Genomic DNA, 21390 nt, shown 5'->3' with positions numbered 1-21390 from the left:
TCTTTTGAAAAAAATAATTGCCAGTCTTTCCTCATGGCCAAACATAACTATTCCCCTTATCTCTTCCATAATGTCCCTGCCCCACCCCCAGCTTTAGGAAAATGTCAGATCAATGAGGGCGTTTAACTTGAGTTGAATAAAGACACAAAGCTCTGTGGGTTTATTCTTTTATTTGTTGCTATTATAAGTAGTATTTTTTAAACTTTTTCTTCAGAAATAATTTCAAACAGAAAAATTGCAAGAATAGAAAAAAACTATGAACACTTTACACAGATTCATCTAGTTATATCTTACCATATTTGCTTTATCAATTTGTGTTCTCTCTGTGTCTACACTGGACAAAAAAGGGGGGTGCTGTAATAAGTCATAAATTCCTAACCGGCATGTCATGAGATGTAGTCACGTCCCAGGGCCATAACTTCTTTAGTGAAGTATTTTTAAGCCAAGTCTTTCCACTGTTCTTGTACATCTACTTTAACACCTTTGTAAAAGAGTAATACTTTTGGAAGGTGTAACCACATATCCTGAAATCCTGAAATCCAATCCCCACCTTGTTTTCTCTTACTTTCAGGTAAACTTCCTCTATCTTCCCTCCTTAATTTCAAATGCATAAAACAAACTGCAAAACTGTTATTCTTATTTGAGATCTTACTTGCCAGCAACTCTCATCAGTTTTGGCTAAACAAACTCCTGTAAAATTATCTACAGGTTTGGACATTTCTTAAGTCAACAACATACACATGATCAAGTATATAAGGTAGAATATTCTGTGTGTATGTTATATATATATATATACATATATATATATATATATATATATATGAGTTATTTTCTGAACCATTTGAGAGTAAGTTGCATACATCATGCCCTTTTACCCCTAAAGTTTACTGTGCTTTCCTAATAGGGATCTTCTCTGACATAAAAGCAGAACAGTTTTCAACTCCAGTAAGCTTAATATAGATCCAATACTTGTATATAATTTCTGTATTCCAATTTTATCAAGTGAACCAATAGCATCCTTTATAACCTTTTATTTTCCCCTTCTGTAGGGAATTCAGTCTAGGATGAAGTGCTGTGTATAGCTGTCATGTCTCTTTAGTACTCTTTAATCTGATATATTTCCGGGATGTTTGTTTTTAATGACACTTATTTTTAAAGAATGCAGTCCCTTTGTTTTAACATTTAAACATCTAAATGAAACATATCTGTATTAAATAGAACATTTCTTATTTTGATTTACTATATTATAAGCTAAGTATTTCTCCTTTAGTGGCTGATACATAAAAATGCTTTAAAATTAATCTCACATCCAGCTACCTTGCTAATAATCTCGTTTTCAATCATTTGTCTATAGATTCTTTAATGATAGACTATCATTAAAAATTGAAAGACTATCATTGAAAATTATTGGAGAATAGTGATCTTTTGTTGTTTCATTTATAACACTTATTCCTTTTACTTCTCTTTCTCGCCTTAATGACCTAGCTAGGACACCGTAATGCTGAAGAGAAGAAGTGAGAGTGGAATGTCTTATAAGGGGGATGATTCTAACCTTAATTCATCAGAATATAGGTACCCTTTAATTTAATAAGTCAGAAAAGTTCTGCTCTACTCCTTTCTCTATAAGGTTTTTTTTTTGTTTTGCTTTTAAATCAAATACATGTAGCATTTTATCAAATACTTTTTGTATATCTGTTATGACAGGTTTTCACCTTTTTCTACTGTGATAAAATATGATTCTTATGTTGAACCCATCTATATTACACAACTTCATGACGATGTATTATCAAAATGGCACACTGTGGAATTATCCACACTAGTATTATATTTTAGGTTTCATATCTTCATAAGTGATGCTAGCTTGTAATATTCCTTATTCATACTGTCCTGTCTGGACCCGGTATTAAAATTTGATAGCCTGAAAAAATAAGTTGGGAAGTATTCCTGAAAGAAAGAAACCTATAGTCTAGTAGTTCTACCAACAGTTTGTAGAACTAACCTGCAAAACTATCTAAACCTGGTACTTTCTTTATGGTAAGACATGTAACTAAAGAATCAATTATCTTAATTGATGTATTTCTATCACTTCTTGATTCCATTTTAGAATTTATATTTTTTGGGACAACTATACATTCAAATACATTAGCATAAGTTTTTCATGGTCTCAGCTGTATTTCAGTACTCTTTTCAGTCCTAATGTTCTTGTCCAATTTTTCCCCTAAGGTGAGACCTGTAAGTTCCTATCATTCTCAAATATACCTACACATGACCCCCAAAATAGTTAAGAACCACTAGACCAGATGTGGGCCACAGAAGTGAATGGAGCTGTGGCTCCATCAATACCTGGAGATGTGACTTCACTTAAACGCTCATTCTTGTTAATGTTAAAAGTAACATTAGTTACTTTTAACTAATGTTAAAAGTAACCTTAGTAACCTTTGAACTTAGAAAATTAAACCAATTCAGTGTTCCTTAACATGGGGGGAAAAGTGGTTCTACCAGTCCACAGAAAAGCAACAATGAAAGTGCTCTGATTTTTTTCAAGTTCCATCTTTTATTCTCAGAGAACACTCTTTGGTTGTTTGTTTTTTTTAATAAACGATCTTCTTTTTAACATTTTATTGATTTTATTTTTCAGAGACACAGGCAGGAGGGGGTGGGAGGAGAGGGAAGAGAGAGAGGGGGGAAAAGAGAAGGAGGGAGAGAGAGAGAAGGAGACATCGATTTGTTGTTCCACTTATTTATGCATTCATTGGTTTCGTATGTGCCCTGATGGGGATAGAGCCTGCAACCTTGGCCTATTGGGGACACTACGTTAACCAACTGAGCTACCCAGCCAGGGCACTTGTGTTTTTTTGAACATTACATTACATAGTGAGTTTTCTTTGGTAATTTTATTTTAGAAAATTAAAATCTGACAACCCTATGTCAGTCCACTTTATTTTTTCAAAACTCTAAGACTGGGAACCAGGGAACTAAATGATCTCTTGGATGCTTCATGGCTCCAGTGTTATATATCAGAAAGAGGAAGGAAGAGAGAGTAGAGGGATAGGAGAAACTATTACAAAGATCAAGTAACCTATTCAAGTTCAAGTCCTTATTTAACCAATATCTCCTTGGTTTCTAAGCTTTTAACTCTACAAAACACCCAACCTCCACCTATATACAGGAATCTTCCAAATGTAACATTCTTAACGAACCATTCTCTCAGTAAAAATGGCTTCTACTTGCAAACCACTTTAACTTCAAATTCTTCAGCTTGACAAGTAAGATAACTAGTCCCATCATCTTCCTCCAAAGCATGTAGGTTTCCAGACCTTTCTAACTATCCCTCCTAAATCATTCATTCATTCAAGTGACAAATGTCTATTCCCACAGTTAAACACAAAGATTAATCAAAAAATTTTCAAGAGAGGGGTGGCAAGATGTCAACGGAGTAGGACGGAGTGGACTGCATTTCCCTGTACACATGGGAGAAAATCCTGGCCAATCTATGGAGGAACAACGCAAAAAGCCAACAGTTGCCAAGCATATATGAAAATAAGAGATCAGAAATCATAACGGACACTGAAAAACCAGACGGTAAGGAGACGGCTGCAGTACAGCAGCATCTCAGGGACCGGAGCAAAGACAGGAGCAGCAGCAGCCTCAGCCGGCACCTGGCTCCCCGTGTGTCTACTCACTCCCTGTGCATCTACTGCGGACTCTTTGGGAGCCCCGGGGCTGCTGAAGAGTCCTTAGGAAGAGGGCTGGGTTATTAGCTCCCTCCCTCCCCAGCCAAGCAAGGTTGGACGCCGGGAGAGACCTGTTTGCTAGAGTTTGCAGAGAGAGTACTAAAACAAAGGGCTGAAATCAACCTCGGACTCTGTGGTCACCAGCCTGGGAGAATTGAGAGGCACAGTGTCGGGCTCTGACACTGATAATCACCAGTCTTGCTGGGGGGGATTAAGCTGCGCTGAGAGGCAGGCTTTCTAAAGGAGAAAGTTTTTGGAAAGTAAACTGAAGGACTCTCCTGGGACAGCAGCTTGGCCCGCTCCCCACCCAGCCTGGCAGCGAACCCAACGTTGGGCACAGGGCCTAGAGTTCCCCCACAGAACTGGGACGGGTCTGCACCCGAACCTGCGGGACCCAGGCAGCCTGGCAGGCCTGTGTGCGTATGTGCACCCCGCAACCCAGCCCACGGTGATGACCCAGGGGGAAAGAGTGCAATGAGGAAGACCTAGATCCCCTTGGTGGGGCACTGTGGAGAGGTGCTGGGTTGGCTCTTGGGAGAGGGCTTGCAGAAAGACCACACCAATTGCCCCTCAGCCTGCTGCAGCCAGAAAAACTGGTCTGGCCAGTTTGAAACCAATGTTTTGTTTTGTTTGTTTCTTTATTTTTTAGGTAATCTTTTATCTTTTTAATTTTATTGTTTTATCTTTCAATACTTTTTTCCTCTTTTCTACTTTACTGTTTTATTCCTTCTTCCTTTCCTTCCAAACTTATCATTTTTTCCTCCCTTCTCCTGCCTCTTTTTTTCTTTTACCCACAAGTGACACAAAAAACTTGGATCTGGGAAAAGACCAGAACTGGGCCCAAAGAGGGGGCATCCCAACAGTAGAGACAAAGAGACAAATTTCAATTTGCTATAGCAGAGAAGCCACAAGTTGCTGCATATTTGTATTATTTTTTTCATTATTCTCACTTCTTTTATATTTTAATAGTATCTTTGTATTCCTCCTCTTTCTTTATAGGCTTCTTTGCCTTGGCTGGTTATATGGTATCATTTGACAGGTTTCCCCTGTTCTCTCCTCCACAGTGTATTGCTAATTTTCTATACTTCACACGCACGTGACTTGTTTTTGTTTAGCACACTACCCAGAGTTCTATACCTCCGTTCACGTTATCCAGATCACATAGAGTCTGTCATAATTGTTGCTCTAATATTATTGTAAATAATAGCTATTCTATACAACTGTAAATACTTCACAACACATATCCCAGATCTTAGTCCACTTCACAGTTTCCTGAATTCTATTACTGTTCGCTCACACACTACACCTATTTACTATCCTTTACTCTCACCTTCCCTCAGAATCTGACCCCCCGCAACCTCACTGCTTTCTAGATCCAACTCACAAGCCTTCCCTCCCCAACAAGAGACTTATCTTTTGTCCATCCTCTCTTAAAAGCAGCAAGTTGGGTTGAAGATTATGGTTAACACTATATATAGCCTAAAGATCTTCTATCTCTTCTCTACTGGCTGTGACTGTAAATATCATAAAATACTCTCTCGCCGTCATGAACCATTTTGCCTCCCCCTCCAACTGATCGCAAAAAAAAAGGAGTAGGCGGAAGCGGAGAACACCAGGATACCCGAAGGAGACTGCACCACTGAATTTCACAGGTATTCTACCACAGAGGTTCACACCATAAACCCAGGGAGTCAGAACAGATCAATTTAAGAAGCTGAGGCTAACAAGAAGAGTCTCACAAACAATGGGAAGACAAAGAAACAATCCCCAAATGAAAGGAAAGAATGTTAGATGAAATAGAGACAAGTCAACTATCAGATATTCAATTCAAACACTGGTTATCAGGAAGTTCAAAGAGCTCACAAGGAAGTTCAATGAGCTACCAGAAACTACAGGGGAGCTATAATGAACTCAGTTCAGACTATATCAACATGAAAAAGGAAACAGAAACTATCAGCAAGGGCCAAGAGGAAATGAAGAATACAATTTCGGAAATGAAGAATACAGTAGAAGGAATCAAAAGCAGGATAGATAAAGCAGAAGATCGGATCAGTGAGCTGGAGGACAAAGTAGGAAAAAAAACCCAGAAAGAGCAAGAAAAAAAAAGAGGCTCAGAAAGAATGAAGAGGGATTAAGAGAAATGCAAGACAATATAAAACATAAGAATATCCGAAAAATAGGGATACCAGAAGGAGAAGAAGAACAAGGGATAGAAAACCTATTTGAAAAAGTAATGATGGAAAACTTCCCTAATTTGATGAGAGAAAAAGTCACACAAATCCAGGAAACACAGAGAGTCCCAATCAAGAGGAACCCAAAGAGGCCCACTTCAAGACACATCATCATTAAAATGGCAAAATTTCAAGACAGAAAGCGAATTTAAAAGGCAGCAAGGGAGAAAAAGGAAATAACATACAAGGAAACACCAAAAAGGTTAGCTACTGATTTCTCAATGGAAACGCTCCAAGCAAGAAGAGAATGGCAAGAAATATTCCAAGTAATGAGAACCAGAGGCCTTCAACCAAGGCTAATTTACCCGGCAAGGCTCTCAATCAAGACGGAAAACCAAATAAAGAGCTTCCAAGACAAAAGAAGTCTAAAAGAATATGCCTCCACCAAACCAGCTCTGCAAGAGATGCTAAAGGGACTGCTTTAAGGAAAGAAAGGAAAAAAGAGAGACAGAGAGGAACAAGGGTACAAAACCGGCAATGAATAAGTACCTATCAATAATAACCTTAAACATAAATGGATTAAATGCTCCAATCAAAAGACATAGAGTAGCTGAATGGATAAAAAAGCATGACCCACATATATGCTGCCTACAAGAGACCCACCTCAGGACAAAAGACCTACACAGACTAAAAGTGAAGGGCCGAAAACAAATTTTCCAAGCATACGGACAAGAAAAAAAAGCTGGGGCAGCAATACTCATATCAGACAAAATAGGCTTCAAAAAAAGGGCCATAAAGAGAGACCCAGAACGTCACTTCATAATACTCAAGGGAAGAATCCACCAAGAAGACATTAACATTGTAAATATATATGCACCCAACATAGGAGCACCCAAATATATAAAGAAAATCTTAGAAGACTTCAAGAAAGATATTGACAGCAACACAATTATAGTAGGGGATTTTTAACACCCCACTGTCAAAAATGGACACATCTTCCAAACAAAATATCAACAAAGGTATTGTGGCGTTGAACAATGCACTAGATGAAATGGACTTAACTGATATATATAGAGCCCTTTGTCCCAAAGAAGCTAAATACACATTCTTTTCAAATGCACATGGAACGTTTTCAAAGATAGACCACATGATAGGACACAAAACGAGCCTCCACAAATTCAAGAAAATTGAAATCATCCCAGGCACTTTCTCCAACCACAAGGGACTGAAACTGGAAACCGACCCCAAAGGAAAAAACCCAAAACACTCAAAATCATGGACATTGAATGGCATGCTATTAAACAACGAGGTTTAATAAGGCATGTTGTTTAATAGCATGCCATTGAATGGGTCAAGTATGAACTTAGGGAAGAAATCAAAAAGTTTCTGGAAACAAATGAAAATCAACTCACAACAACCCAAAACTTATGGGACACAGCGAAGGCAGTCCTGAGAGGGAAGTTCATAGCAAATACAGGCCTATCTGGAAAAGATAGAAACATATCAAACAAACAACCTAACCCTATGCCTACAAGAACTTGAGGAACAACAACAAAGACAGCCCAGAGCAAGTATAAGGAAGAAAATAAACAAGATCAGAGCAGAATCAAATGACATAGAGACTAAAAGTACAATTCTAAGGATCAATGAATCCAGGAGCTGGTTTTTTGAATAGATAAACAAAATCGACAAACATTTAAGTAGGCTCATCAAGAAAAGAAGAGAAAGGACCCAAATAAACACAATCAGAAATGAAATACGAGAGATTACAACTGACACCACAGAAACAGAAGGGATTGTAAGAAATTACTATGAAGAACTGTATGCCAAGAAAGTTGAAAACATAGGTGAAATGGACACATTTCTAGAAAAATATAATCTCCCAAAACTCAGTGAAGAAGCAGAAAGCCTGAACAGACCAATAACAGCAGATGAAATTGAAGCAGTAATCAAAAAACTACCCCCTGGCTGGTGTAGCTCAGTGGATTGAGATTATAGGGACATGTCAAAAGGATACAAAATCCCACTTGAAGGGCTCCCATAGGCCAAACCTATCACAATTTAAGCATCAATATAAATATTCAATAACATTAACAGTTATACTTATTAAATAAAATAGTAACTGTAAATCCAAATTCATAAAAATAAATAAATTAAAATCTCCATAAGGAACAAGATATTTACATAGTTTTCCCAAAACGAACAGTAACTTTACAGCAGAGAAACACAGAAGACTCTCATCTTAACAAACCAATCAAAATGAACATTACCAGAAATACAAAATAAAATTGTTTGCCAACTGATAAGATGCAATTAAAAGAATACAACATAATCTGTGATATTCCTGCCAATGATGCCTCAAGAATCTAATCACAAGTAAATATCAGAAAAACAAAAATTAAGGGAGAATCTGTAAAATAGCAGGCATGTTATTGTCACAAGTGGCAACATTATGAAAATCAAAGACAGCCCCAACCAGGTAGCTCAGTTTGTTGAGTGTCCTCCAGACACACTAAGGTTGTATAGGTTTAATCCAAGGTCACAGCACATACAAGAATCAACCAAAGAATGCCTAAGTAGAATAACAAATCAATGTCTCTCTTCCTACCTCTATCAAATCAATAAATAAATTTTTAAAAAAATCAGCCCTGGCTGTTGTGGCTCAGTGGATTGAGCTCCAGCCTGGGAACCAAAGGGTTGTCAGTTTGATTTCCAATCAGGGCATATGCCTGGGTTGCAGGCCAGGTCCCCAGTAGGGGGCACACAAGAGGCAACTGAACATTGATGTTTCTCTTCCTCTCTTTCTCCCTCTCTGCCCCCTTCCCTAAAAATAAATAAATAAAATCTTTAAAAAGAAAAAAAGAAAATCAAAGACTGAAGGATGTTTCCTGAAAACAAGAAAATGCATGCATCATTTTGGACTGGGTACTTTTGCAAATAACAAATGATGAAATGTAAAGAGTGTAAAGACTAGATCACAGTTAACTTCTTGATTTTGATGGATATACTGTGGTTATGTAGGAAACTGTCTTTGTAGGAAATACACAACAAAGTATTATATTAAGGAGTAATGGGAAAGAAGGAAAATTTTTCAAGGAAATAAAAGTTGTCTGTACTATAATGCAACTTTCTAAAGCTTTGATATGGTCCCAAAGTAAAAAAGAAAATTATTTAAAAAATAAATTATTATTAATAAAAGAATAAATTCAAGAAATGTGTAAAATCTGTGAAAAGATATCTTTAAATTGCTCTTTAGAAGGATGTAAGACAAATGAAATCACATACCATATTTTGGGGAAAAAATTCAACATCTTAAAGATACTTCTCTGTATGATGTTTTTCTATAAGTTAATTCTCAATAAAATAATAGGTTTTTGGAACTTGGAATTTTGATTCTAAAGCTAAGTATAATGAGAAAAAATAAAAAACAGCCCAGAAAGTTCTGAAAACATGTTATAAAACTACAATTAAAATATTAAGGTAGCCCTGGCTGCTGTAGCTCAGTGGATTGAGCACGGGTCTGAGAATCAAAGGATCGCAGTTTGATTCCCAGTCAGGGCACATGCCTGGGTTGCAGGCCAGTTCCTATCAGGGGACACATGAGAGGCAACCATACATTGATATTTCTCTCCCTCTCTCCTTCCTTTCCCCTCTAAAGATAAATAAATAAATAATATTTTTTAAAAAGAAGGAAAAAAATATTAAGGTAATGGTACATCATAAATAGATCACTAGAATAAAATCAACCTAAATGACTTTCAATATTACACTGGTTAAGTAAATTATGGTATATACAAACAATGTACCACTGAATTCATTTTTTGAAGAAACTTTAAAAAAAATTTTATTTACTTTTTTTTTAGCAAGAGGGAAAGGGAGGGATACAGAGAGGGACAGAAACAGTGACAGGTTGACTCTCGTACACACCCCAACCAGGGACTGAACCTACAACCTTGGCATGTACCCTGACCGAGACTCAAACCAGCAAGCAACCTTTCATTTTGCAGCACACTGACCAACCAACTGAGCCACAAGAGTCAGGACCTGTGCACTCACTTTAAAAAGACAGAGTTCTATATGTACTCATATTTTAAAAATCACATCCAAGTTATACTATCAAACTTTTTAAATTCAGAACAGTAAGTATAGATACTATCGCTTTTGTAAAAAATGTACCTATGTACATATATGCTTATATAGAATATCTTATATAGAATACACAGAATATCTCTGGAAAGCCCTAAAAGAAATAGTTTTTACAATAGTTGACCGAAAGGAGAAAACTGGCTATCTGGTGGCCAAAGGTGAGAATATATACTTTTTACCCTTTTATACCTGCTGAATTTTATACCTTGTTGGATACCTTGTATTGTGTATTTAAATAATAAGGTATGTATTTAACATACATTTATCTAAATAAATTTTAAATTTTTATATAAGCAAATAAAATTATCAGAAAGAATGAGAAATGAATTTACCTATCCCAGAGCCAGATTCTTTGTGCTAATGATAGCTGCCTGTATGTTGTAGACTGAGAGTTCTCAGTAAACTGCCCAAATTTCAGGCAAAGGTTCCTTTTGAAATTTAAACACATATTTTTTAAATGGGTGAAATGAGCTACCTGCAAAAAAAATAAAGAAATGCCTATTCCATCAGTCTTCCACTCATAGGGATACCTATGACCTTTCTAAGTATCTGATAAACTCCCAAAACAGAAGAGAAACAAGACTGACGTTCAACCAGAGACAAAGATATGTCCTCAGGACTGGAATTTAAACAAATGTCTGGTGAAAAAATGAGTTAGAAGATGAAATAGAGAGCAAAAATGAAGCAATGTGTATCAATCTTTAACCTTGTTCTTGCTGAACAGGAGACTGACTATGTGTCTGCAGGAAGAATGATCTGATGAGCAGATGGGAGTAGTCTTGAGGGGCAGAGAAGCCCAGCAGGTGAACGAACAACACCCTGTTCAGATTATTCCTCAACCCCATACCCATTTCCATCTTTGGGGACCTCTCTGTCATCGAGCAATGTGTGATTCCTCCTGTGCTTTTCCATGGACCAAGACATTCTAGAAAGAGCCCTAAAGAGCGACACATGCCCTTTGGAATTGGGTTCTGGTTCTTTTTGTGAGTTTGATTAGGGAGGAACACTGTGGAAATAAGTCCTCCAATGCCTGACATACTTGGGATCAAGTGGAAAAGTTCATATCTGAACTTGGTTCATATCGGAACCTGCAATGCTGAAAATGAAAACCGTACTATGCAGTCCCCTAAAAAGTGTTGTCACTCATGCACATGTGCAGGCCCACAACCTAAAAGGTCCTATGTGTCTGGCCAACTGTCCTTACTTTAATAATTCCCCCTAATTAAAGTTTTCCCATTCCACCCTGGCTGCTGTGGCTCAGTGGATTCAATGCTAGCTTGCTAACCAAAAGGTCTCCGGTTCGATCCCCAGTCAGAGCTCATTGCCTGGGTTCCAGGCCAGGTTCCCGATGAGGGGTGCATAGGAGGCAACCACACATCGATGTTCCTCTCCCTCTCTCTCCTTCCCTTCTCCTCTCTCTTGAAGTTTTCCCATTCCTTCTTTAAAAAAATAGTATATCAACATCTAGAAAAACTATTTTGTATGGCTATCAAATATATTTTCAAATATTTAATTTAATCTACTAGGCATGAATGTTAGAAAACTGAATTTCAAACATAGGTATGGGAAAATTTACTGGTGTTTACACAGTTAAACTATTACTGTATGTTTCTTTCAATTTCATTTCTAATTCTCACTATAACTAGATATTTCCAAATTTAACAAAAAGAAGATATCATCTATATATTCCCTAATTCATCCAAAACCCTCTCCATCCCTTCAACTCATGCTATACAGCTGGATTAAATAAGGAATATTAGAACTTTCAAAATATTGAGCTATGGGCAACCATAAGTGAACATTCATTAACAACATGCTTGAGCAAGGCAAAAAGAAATGAAATCCCAAAAACAAAGCTTGGTAAGCTTCAGTAACTTAGACAGAAAAGAGAAAAAATCAACCTAGGAGCAAAAACAAGGATCATCATGCAGTGCAAGATTATAAATCATGAATAATCTATGATCCCACCTGGAGAGAGGTCTCCAAAATACAGCCACTAGAAACCCGGGTTCCATCCACCATTTTAATAAAGGTGTTATTTTACCTATTTGCAAATACATGTTAATATACAAGATATTTGTTTTTTCAAACTCAGCCTTTCTGATTATAAATGCAATAATGTTCATTCTCAAAAAAATTTGTAATAGAGGAAAATTAAAATCACCAGTAATCCCACCATCATTTCCAGTGTATATTTTCTAAACGTAGACACGTTTAAACACATTTAAACACAACTGAAACCGTACAATGTATGCAATTTTTATACACTGCTTTTTTCATTAAACATAGGTTTGAACTTGCCTAATTTTTTAAACATTCTTCCAAGTTCTGAATCTCACACCATAGTAATAAGTTAAAATAGACACTTGGGTTATTTCTAATAGGTAGCAAAATAGTTTATAAGATATTAATATTTCATGATGAAACCAAACAGCACCAATTCTGTGAAGTAAACAAATGAGAACCACAGCTCTACGGATCAACTCCAGTGACCCACTGAACTGTGACATCCTTACCCAGCCAAGCTCCTTAATTCACACATTCACAAATACTTACCAGTTTGCCTTAATCCTCTTGTTTTCATTTTAGAATTTTGTTTGGTTTGTAGCAAACTGAAAAACAAAACTAATGAAAGGCCAGCCTTCAATTTCACTGACTGACCACTTATCAGTTATCAGTTGGGTGAAAAAGTACCTGGAAAATCTAAGGGAGAGTCAGATTTAGACTTTTCTAAACCTGACCTTAACCAACCCTCCTCTGTGATCAGGCAGAACAAAGTCTTTCTTTTAATGGGGAAGGTGGTGGTATTTACAGGTATACCTGCATTTTCCATCAGAAAAGACTGAGAAATAGCAATTGTTTTTCAAAGAAGGAGGAGGGGCTAATAGAAATGAAGCATTTTGCTTATATTGCCTTGGAGCTGTGTCGTGCAAACTGCAGTCTACGGTCCTACCCTATATTTTTATATGTAAAATAGAACAAAACAAAAAGTACAAGAGTATAGCACAGTTAGCAAAGTATGCTTTGTGAAACTGTTGTTTCACAGTTGTGTATTTGTACATGTGTGTTGGGTCAGAATGGGTTAAATATATTTCCTACTGTGCTCTGATTTTAATTTCCTTACTTTTTCCATATATGTAAAAACATTCGTTTTTACAACAAATGCTTTTTGAGCAGCTACAGTGCAGTGCTGATGAGACAAAGGTGTGCAGGTGTGATATAAGTAAATAAACATAGTACTTGACCCCTACCCTTGTAGAATTCTTACAGTTAGGAACAAACAATCAAATAATCACATAAATATAGATTATAAAGTACTAAGTGTTATGGAAGGAAAAGTTTAGGAAATTAGGATAATCATTAAGGAAGCTGATTTAAATTGAGGAAAGGTGGGGTGACAGGTAAGGATTCTAGGAGGAAGTACATTCAAGCAGAGACCAGAAAGATACACAGAAAGGAAGAAAGTAGGAGGAAAAGTCTGCCTGGCAGCAAATAGCACTTTCAGTGAGGGCCTCCACAGCTTGAGGAAAAGAAAAGCCAATGGGACAGAGAGGAAAAGTACACCACCTGGAAAAGGCTGGGGGCGGCGGTGAGAGAAGCAAGCATGGGAAATATCCTCAGGGCAATGAGAAAGATCTGATTTGCATTTTAAAACCTCACTGAGTAGAAGAGAGATAGGAAGGAGGCTGAAGTAAAAATACTGAGATATTGCCAGATGGATACTAACAAACTGATCTGAAACATATTTAGGAAGCAGTGACAAAATTTGGTAATAGTCTGGGTTTGAGGGCTAAGGAACCATGGGGTGTCTGGGATAACTCCGCGTTTCCCCAGTGGGCAATGAAACGGGATGACATGCATGAGAGACCTCAGAGAAGCAGAGCTGAAAGATGGATTTCAGCTTACTGCAGTTAAAATGTGTAGATGCCAAATTAGTTCAATGGAACTGGATGGAGATATAGAAAAAGGAAGTCATCTCCAAAAGGGTTTGGTACGCGTAATTCTGTTCCTTAAATATTTACCACAGAATAATACAAACCCAGAAGAATCTAGAATAAATTTTAAAGATTCTATAGAGCAACAGTTCCTAAATACCAAAGTTGCTGAAGCCAGTGTATCTGAAAATAAGAAGTAACAGCCTATCTAAACATTAACACTCAATATAATCCTCTTTCATGAAATGATAGGGAATCTCTTTGTTTACTATGTATACTGCTCTATGCTCTACCTCTAAAATTTGAAGAAATGTACCCACTACTAGGCAGAATAAACTACTCAGCAAAAATAAGACAAGCAGTGCATATAACAAACAACTGTGCAAGGAAAAACTCTGTAGTACTAAAAGCATACAAATATACTAGTAAGGAAGTTTCTCAGGGTGAAAAAGGGAAATGGGTTAATTAACAAATACTTAGTTCCCAAACTTTAATAGTATCAGATGCTAGATTCTGTTCCTTTAGAATCAGCTCAATTTAAATACCAGAAATTCCATCCCTAGGCAACCAATCCTTCCCTAGGGAAGTATCCTCCCCATTCTCGAAAAGACCCTAGATATGAGAGAGAATCAAAATGTAATAAAAGCTTTACAATAAGTGAACAAGAACAAAAACGGAGTCATACTGATAACATTTTTTAAAGATTTTATTTGTTTGTTTTTAAAGAAAAGAGAAGGAAAGGCAAAAGAGAGGGAGAGAAACATCGATGTGTGTCTGCTTCTTGTGCATCCCCTACTGGGGACCTGGCCCACAATCCAGGCACATGGCCTGACTGGAGATCCTTTGGTTCGCAGGCCAGGACTGAATCCATTGAGCTACACCAGCCAGGGCTAGGTAACATTTTGACGGTTGCCAGATAGGAGGGGGCTAGAAGGATGTGCAAAGAAAGTGAAAAGATTAAGAAGTACAAATTGGTTGTTATAGAATAGCCATGGAGAAGTAAAAGTACAGCATAGGAAATACGGTCAATAATAGGGAGGGATTTGGAGGAACAAATAGGAAGGACATAGGGACGAGAGACCTAAGGGGGTTGGAAATGGGAGGGAGGTGGGGAGCAAGGGGCGGGGGAGGCTGGGATGGGAGAAATAGACAAAAAAACTGTACTTGAAAAATAACTAAATAAAATTTTAAAATAAATAAATAAATAAATAAAATAGTCTAATAACTATGTATGGTGTCAGATGAGTGCAAGATTTATCAGAATGATCAGTTACTAAGTTATGTAATGTCTAATCACTGGGATATACACCTAAAACTAATATAATAATGTATGCGTATGTCAACTGTAATTAAAAATAAAAAAATAATTTTTTAAAAAAGCTGTGCACTGAAGCTATAGTAAAATCTCATCTAGGTTATTAAAACAAAACAGGTTAGGAAAAAAATTACAAAATGAAAATGGCAATTACTAATGATTTTTCTTTTTCCTATAAATTCTTCTGTTTCCAGATTTTCTAACAACATGGATTTTTATTAAGTTTCTTCCCTGGTCATACTGATAGACAAGATAAAATTCTGCCAATACACATATGCACAAAAGAGACAGACTGTCCATAATTCCATCACCCAAAGTAACTAACCACTTTCAATATTTTGTGTGGATTTCTTTCTGTGTATATATGGGAAGTGGAGAGCAAATTACTAACGATGTAATTATTTAACACTATGAAGGAGATTACAGAATGCTGCTATTGCAAGTATACAGGACTGAAGAAAGACTAACTGGAAGAAGTGACAACTGAGCTGAGCCATTTGAAGGAAGAGATGAAATTAACCAAATTAAGTAGGTACAGGTAGGAGTGGCAGTCTAAGAAGAGGGAATGATAATGTAAGCAAAGTACCAAGCCCAACCCAACCAAGGAACCGAAGAAAAAAAGATGAGTTTGCCAGAAAGCAAAGAATTAGCTGGCCATACTGATAGAGCTGAGAGTTAGGACTTGATCCTCACAGAAAGAATAACGGCAGGCCAAAAAGGAGAAGCACAGTTGGTATACTCCTTATGGGGACTATTCCCAATACTTAGGTGGGCTTAATCCTTGCTCCTGCAAGTGCAGACTTAGATTATAAAAATCTTCTCCAAAAAGGCAGGGAGAGTTAAGGTCAAAGGGGAATCTTTGAGGAGTTAGTGAAAGTAAAAAGACAATAATTCAATATTAAATGTATATATCAGTCTCCACAAAACCTTCTAGGTTGGTGAAGATTAAGATACAGTGACTTAAACTATGGAACAACTCCCAAGAAATTCCTATTAGAAATGATGGTGGTGCCCTGGCCAGTGTGGTTCAGTTGGTGTCCCATACAACAAAAAGTTGGGGTTCAATTCCCAGTCAAGACACATGCCTAGGCTACAGGTTCAATCCCTGGTTGGGGAGCATATGGGAGGCAACCAATTGATGTTTCTCTCTCTTTCTCTCCCTCTCTCTCTCACTCTCTCTCCCTTCCTCTGTCTCTAAAATCAATAAACACATTTTTTAATTTTTTAAAATAAATGGGGGTGGTAAGAAGAGCATTAGATATGATATTCCTATTTCGTAAAAGAAAATATATTTTAAAAGACTGAAAGTCCTATTGTAGACTCTGAATTTGATGACAGTATGGAATATACCTGTTTTATCACCATGTCTCTAATTAAACTTGAAAAATAATATAAAGGGAATAATCATTAAATGTATACAAACTACTAATAGAAAGAGATGATCTTAATGACATCTAGACAAGAAAAATGTAGCACTACCTGCAGAACGAAGCCCCACACAGATGAACTCTACAGAAGTATACTTGGTATTGGGGCAGGAAAGGGTCATTTGACCACTCAAAGGCCTAGAGAGAGTGTCCCTCAAGACTAAATCCCTCCTTGCTCATTCATTCATTCAGGAGGGAATGTTTAACCCAGAAATTCTACCACTAAATATACAAGATCTGTCCAGAAAAAGTCCAGCCATTGTTAATGTAATAAGAATGGTTTGCGCTACATCGACGTAACCTGGCAGCACAGGGGAGTAGACTGGAATGTGCATGTGTGAGCCATGACAACTTCACTGTACTAGTCAGTGGAGGTGGTAGATGCCATTGAGAGAGTGTGTGTACTGTTGTCGCTGTGGCATTCAAAATGACTATGTGAATAAAGCGATGAATCAAATTTTGTGATAAGCTTAAACATTCTACTGCAGAAACTATTCAGATGATTTGGAAGGCCACAGCTACCGGCAACTAACTGGTTATTGGCAGCTTTATCATGACAGGACAGAGTTTTCTGGCCAAACATCAAATCACCCAGGTGACTCAGCCCCCCTACAGCCCAGATGTGGTGCCCTGTGACTTCTGGCTTTTCCCCAAACTAAAATCACCTTTGAAAGGAAAGAGATTTCAGACCTTCAATGAGATTCAGGGAAATACAGCAGGGCAGCTGATGGAAATTCAGAGAACTGTGTGAGGCCCCAAGGTGCCTACTTTGAATGGGACTGAGGCATCATTGTCCTAAGTTCAAAATTTCTTGTATCTTATGTATTCCCCAATGTCTCTATTTTTCATATTTATATCGCTGGATACTTTCTGGACAGACCTCATATACCCAAGAGTAAAGAAAACATACCCACACACAAAAACTAGTTCATGAATGTCCATAGTAGCATTATTCATAATAGTCAAAAGGTGGAAACAAGCTAAATGGCCATCGACTAATGATTAAATAAACAAAATGTGATGTAGTCACAGAATGGCTATTATTCAACCATAAAAAAGAATGAAATACTATGTGACAACATAGATGAACCCTGACAACATTATGTTAAGTGAAAGAATCCAGTCACAAAACACCACATATTATATGATTCCATGTATATTAAAGGTCCAGAATAAGCAAATCTATTGACAGAAAACAGGTTAGCAGTTGCCTAAGGCTAGAGGGGAAGGGAGTTGAAGAGAAATAGACAAAACTGCTAATGGGAACAGGGTTTCTTTTCCAAGTGATAAAAATATTCTAAAATTGATTGTGGTGACAAATACCATTAAATTGTATACTTTAAAAAGGTGGATTATAGCTCTGGCTGGTGTAGCTCAGTGGATTGAGTGTGGGCCTGCAAACCAAAGGGTCACCAGTTCCATTCCCAGTCCAGGGCACATGCCTGGGTCGTGGGCCAGGTGTCCAGTGGGGGGTGCATGGGAAGCAACCACATACTGATGTTTGTCTCCCTCACTTTCTCCTTCCCGTCCCCTCCAAAAATAAATAAATCTTTTTTAAAAAGATGAATTGTACATTGATGTTTCTCTTCTTTTTCTCCCTCCCTTCCCCTTTCTCTAAAAATAAAATCTTAAAAAATAAATAAATAGGAAGATTATATGGCATGTAAATTGTTTCTTACTAAAGCTATTATTTAAAAAGAGGATATTTTGAGCACCTCAGGCACTACTTTAAACTGCTGGAAATACAATAAAGAAAAAAACACACCCAGAACCTGTTTTCAGGTTCTAATATTGTATGTAGTAAGGAAGAACCAGTCAAGAGGCAATTACAAAACAATAAAAAAAGGAAAGAGACTGTACCCGAGGAGCACCTAACCTAGCCCTGGGTGATATAGAAGATGTCCAGAGGAAAACTCACTATAGCATATTTTCATCCTTAAATGGAAATTTAAATCTTAAAAAACTTTTAAAAAATTAAGTACCCGCCCCAGCTGGTATGTCTCAGTGGATGGAATGCCAGCCTGCAACTGAAAGGTTGCTGGTTCCATTCCCAGTCAAGGTACTTGCCAGGATTACTGGCCAGGTCCCCAGTAGGGGGCAGGTAGGGTGTGCGTGAGACACACTTCCCTCTGTTCTTGCCTTCCCCACTGTCTAAAAGTAAATTTTAAAAAATCTAAAAAAGGTTAAGTACCAGTTCAACTTATTAAAACCTTCATTTTCATAAAATAGGAATAGGAATGCTTTTTAAAAGCATTTGTGCGTGTGCAATGCTTAAAATGTATATTTTTAACTTCAAAAAAAGCAACCAACTGAAGTCTGTTGATGTGAAACACATCTCCACTTTAAATTGCACTGTTATTACCAAGTTCATAGGGATGCTGTAAAGATGATGTACAAACTTTTCATAACACCTTAAACTGGGAAAAAGGATCTAAAAATCCTAAACCCCCACGTAATAATACATTGCAAAGCAAAGTGTGGGGGAGCCCTAGCCTCATAGCTCAGTTAGTTCGAGTGAGCGTCATCCCTATATTCCAAGGTTTCTGGTTCCATCCCAGGCCAGGGCACATTCAAGAATTAACTAACGATTGCATAAATAAGTGGAACAAGGAACCCGAAGTTAAAAATAAAAACATTAAAACAATTGTGGTTTTTTTTTCTCCCTACCCCTCCCCTTTCCACTCCCCTTTCCCCCTCTCCTCTTCCCTTCCCCGGCTTCTACCTCCCTCCTCTCCCTCCCTCCCTCCCTACCTCTGGCCTTCCCTTTCTCTAAAATCAATAAAATAAAACACAGTTGGGGGATGGGGATGGGAGGGGACTGACTAGGTAAAAGAACTGGAGTAATCATCTTAAAGGAGACCCGAGTGCTACAAAATAAAAATGGCCCTTTAAGAATTAAAGCCACTTGGTGGGGGGCGGTTAGGGAATGGAGGTAAGAGAAAAAAGGAAATAGGGCTCACGGACATGGACAAGTGTGATGATTGCAGGGGGAGGAGAGTAGAATGGGGTCAAATGGTAACGAAAAAATACAATTAAAGTTTTTTTAAAGAATTATTTTTACAACAGAAAGCCACTAATTTTCAAGCACAACATTTCCAAATTACGATAGTAACCATTGCCATAGAAACCGCGAAGTCGACTTTCCCGAAGTTAAAAATAAAAAATATTGCAAAATTAAGTAGATGAAATAGGGCAAAGTTGGGTCCAAAACTAGGTGGACAGAGGCTACCAGAAACTTTCACCAAAGTTAAGTAAGGGTGGACCAACTGCAACTTCAAACCCACATTTCCGAAGCAGTGCTTCAAAAATCACCCCGCGTGGTAATCTACCAAGTGCTAAAAAAAAGTTTGCCCTCCCCTCTCTCGGAGGAGGAACCAGACAAAACCCCTCCCAAGCATCGCCCACAACCAAAGCCAGCCGCTGCAGACGTGCACTGTGCAGCTCTGGGGGGAGACTGCCTCCGAGTTCACCCGGAAAGCATCGGAATCAAGCCCTGCAGGTTTCATTGGCTGAGCCCCGAGGAAAAACCTAAGCCCGAGCCCAGAGCGCCAGCCAGCCTGGCCTGACTCCCTCACTCCACATCCGCACCCCACACCACCTCCCGTGCCTGCCATTCCACGCGACCCGATCCAACTCCTATTTATTAAGCACCCACTGTCCACCCCGCATCGTAGTTTCGGCCACTGCAGAAATGGCCCCATGAGGGGAAAAACCAAAAGGACAAACACGAAGGCTACCTGCGACCGGGTGTTCTGAAGAGAAGCCCCCACCCTCACCCTGCGGCGGTAACAGTCCAGGTGAAGAGGCACTCCCGAGGGACTCAAGCAGGCCCTGCTTCCCCGAGTCCGCGCAGACCCAGACCAAAGGGGAAAGGAAAGGAGTCAGCATCTCCGGACCACCCGCGCGCTCGTCTGCCCCAAAGGGCGCGACCCCGACTCTGGCCCCTAAGAGAACGACTAGAGCGGCATCGAACCCCCGTGAGAACCGGAGCAGTCTGTCGCTGGCTCCCGTCTCCCTCCCCTGAGACCTTGCCGGCCGTTCTCTCCCCAGCCTGACAGTCACGGGGGCCGCGGACCAATAGTCTCAGGTCTGGTGTCTCCACTCTCCCGGACACCGGCAACCCCTGCTGCCCCGCTTGGAGTGGGGCAATGCCGAGAAGACCGACCGGGCCCTCCCCCCACCACCCCCATAGCACGGACTCCCGAAAATAGGTTACCTGGTGCGAGGGTGGGGCGAGGACCGGGCCCTGAGGAGGAAAAGGAAAAAGAAAGACAGTGGCCTCGGGACCACAGAGATTTAAGAAATTTGTGAGACTTGTTCCGCACTGGGTGACAGCTGCTCGCTGCGCACGCGCACCCGGCTCCAGACGCCGATCCCTCCGCCACTCCTCACCCTCCCGTGGAGAGGATGGGAAGCAGCAGAGAAGGTGCGCGCTCGACGCTGGCGGATACCCCTGCGCGAGGGCGCGCGCGTCGTCACGTGACCCGATGGGCTCAGTGCTTAGTGGGTCACGTGAACTTCTAAACAGCTTAAAGGTGCCTAGCACCTTCTCATTTTGGGCTTAATCTTCTGCAGCATTTTTAGCCTAGGTTCGCTAATGCATATCTTGTTCTCATGTACTTTTTTCCCAGAAGGGAGAGACACTTGAGCAGAGGAAGGAAC

At 38.9% G+C, this 21390-nt stretch overlaps 1 protein-coding gene across 2 annotated transcripts in view; it reads right to left on the bottom strand.

The window, feature by feature from the left end:
• KDM4C (lysine demethylase 4C) overlaps positions 1-21113 on the bottom strand; it is a 371183-nt gene extending 350070 nt beyond the window's left edge. Inside the window, exon 1 of one of the 2 annotated variants that reach the window (XM_037156753.2) lies at positions 20945-21113. The gene's annotated coding sequence lies outside the window, so the exon portion shown is untranslated. The remainder of the gene's footprint in view (positions 1-20944) is intronic. The other variant, XM_053656545.1, reaches the window with a different exon arrangement.
• Positions 21114-21390: the final 277 nt, after the last annotated feature.

The sequence above is a fragment of the Artibeus jamaicensis genome, unplaced genomic scaffold (genome assembly GCF_021234435.1).
Source record: "Artibeus jamaicensis isolate MK-2021 breed Jamaican fruit bat unplaced genomic scaffold, CSHL_Jam_final scaffold_1964, whole genome shotgun sequence".
NCBI classification, from domain to species: domain Eukaryota; kingdom Metazoa; phylum Chordata; class Mammalia; order Chiroptera; family Phyllostomidae; genus Artibeus; species Artibeus jamaicensis.
The sequence above is the reverse complement of the archived record's forward strand: the minus strand, read 5'-3'. Positions and strand labels throughout refer to the sequence as shown.